Consider the following 2,696-nt stretch of genomic DNA (forward strand, 5'->3'; position numbering starts at 1 on the left):
CTGAATTGAATATCATACAACCGGAATTGGCTAAACACAGTTGGTGAGGCAATCTGTGGACAGAAAGGTCAGAGATCCCGGAGAGAGCTCTGCCTCCTCAGATTCAGATGGGTGCTAACTGTTTGGGTGTTTGTTGTTTGCATTTTTTGGATTAGTTTTTGTTTGTTGTTTGCATTTGTCTCAGGGTGTTTGCTGTTTGCATTTTTTGGATTTGCTATTGGTTTTTTTGGAGTTTTCTCCCCAAATACATACATTTTCCCCCTTCTTCTTTCTTCTCTTTTTTTTAAAAATTTTTTTTCTCAATATCATTTTTGCACTCTTGTCAATACCCTAATTCTCTTTTCTCTGGTGGTCATCTTTGTTTGGGGTTATTGGTATCATGAATACATTTGTGTTTGTTGCCCTTTGCATTTTGTCTTGTCGTGTTGTATTTTGTGCCTTTAAGTCAATGCAGGAGAGGGAGAGTTACATAAACATACACCCTGAGAGGAGCGATCAAGGGGAGACAAAGAAACAGCCTCCATATGAAAGAAAAGTGTGAATCACTGGAAAAGGAAGTAAACGAAATGGAGGCAAGCAATATGTCAGAGAAAGAATTCAGAGCAATGGTCATAAGGATGCTGAAAAGGATGGAAGGCACATTCAACAATATGTGTAAGAAGCAAGAGGAAATGAAGAACCAAGAAGAACTGAAAAATGACATTGCTGCAATAAAGAACACAATAGAAAGCATCAACTGTAGACTAGAAGAAGCAGAGGACCGCATTAGTGAGCTAGAAGACAAGGTAGAAAAAAAATACCCAAGCATAGCAGCAACTGGAAAAAAAATAAAACTTAAAAAACAGGAGGAGAGCCTAAGGGAACTTTGGAACAACATGAAATGAAACAACATCTGCATGATAGGGGTCCCAGAAGGAGAGGAAACTGAGCAAGGAATAGAAAACCTGTTTGAATAAATGACAGAAAACTTCCCTGATATTGGGAAAAAGAAAAAACTCACACAAGTCTAGGATGCTCACAGAGTCCCAAACAAGATGAACCCAAAAAGACCAACACCATGACAGATTATAATTAAATTGGTTGGCAAACACAAATGACAACGTAAGAATCTTAAAGGCTGCCAGAGAGAGACAGAAAGTTACCTACAAGCGATCTCCCATCATAATATCAACTGATTTCTCAACAGAAATACGTCAGGCCAAAAGGTAATGGAATGAATTATATAAAGTCATGCAAAGCAAGAATCTGAAGCCAAGAATACTGTACCAAGCAAGGCTTTCAATCAAAGTTGAAGGTGAAATGAGGAGCTTCACAGACAAAAAAGGACTAAGGGAGTTTATTACCACCAAACCAGCAATGCAAGAAATGCTAAAGGGACTGCTGTAAAAAGAATAAATAGGAAGGGAAGTAGAAACACAGGCATAACGAATAAAAATGGCAAGAAACAAGTACCTATCAATAATAATTTTAAATATAAATCGATTAAATGCCCCAATCAGAAGCCATATGGTAGCTGAGTGGATAAGAAAACATGAACCATAACATCTGCTGTCTACAGGAGACCCACTGCAGAATGAAGGACTCACATAGACTGATGGTGAAGGGATGGCAAAAGGTTTTTCAGGTGAATGGAAATGAAAAAGCCGGGGTAGCAATACTTATATCTGACAAATTAAACCTCAAAGTGAAGGCCATAACAAGAGATAAGGAAGGCCACTTCATAATACTAAAGGGAGCAATTCAACAAGAAGATATAACTCTGGTAAACACATATGCACCCAATACAGGAACACCCAAATACATAAAAAAAACAACTTCTAGAGAATATCAAGGGAGAGATTGACAGCAATACAGTCATAGTAGGGGACTTTAACACCCCATGGACATGACTGGATAAATCCTCTAGACAAAAAATCAGCAAAGAAATAGCTATCCTAAATGACTCACTAGATCAGATGGACTTAATTGACATCTTCAAAACATTTCACCCCACAGTTACAGAATATACATTCTTCTCAAGTACACAAGGGTCATTTTCAAAGATAAACCACATATTGGGACACAAGCAAAGTCTCTTCAAATTGAAGAAGATAGAAATCATATCAAGCATCTTCTCGGATCACAATGGCATAAAATTAGAAATCAACTACAATAAAAACAATGAAAAAATCAAACACCTGGTGGCTAAAGAGCATGCTATTAAAGAATGATTGGGTTACTAAAGAGATCTAAGAAGAAATAAAAAGCATCATGGCAACAAATGAAAATGAAAACACAACAATCCAAAATCTTTGGGACCCGTGAGAGCAGTCTTGAGAGGGAATTTCATAGCTCTACTGGCCTACTTCAAAAAACAAGAAAAAATGGTAATAAATTATCTAAACCTACAACTCAAAGGGTTAAAAAGAGAACAAGAAAAGCCCAGCGTAAGCAGAAGAAAGGAAATAATATAGATCAGAGCATAAATAAACAACATAGCGACCAAAAAAAACACAAAACAAAACAAAAAAAATATCGACAAAACCAAGAGCTGGTTCTTTTGAAATGATAAACAAGATTGATGAACCTCTAGCCAGGCTCACCAAGAAGCAAAGAGAGAGGACCCAAATAAACAAAATCAGAAATGAAAGAGGTGAAGTAATAACCTATCCCACAGAAATACATATGATTATGAAAAAATAGTATGGACAACTCTA

Source organism: Myotis lucifugus, unplaced genomic scaffold, assembly GCF_000147115.1.
Source record: "Myotis lucifugus unplaced genomic scaffold, Myoluc2.0 scaffold_2, whole genome shotgun sequence".
Taxonomy (NCBI): domain Eukaryota; kingdom Metazoa; phylum Chordata; class Mammalia; order Chiroptera; family Vespertilionidae; genus Myotis; species Myotis lucifugus.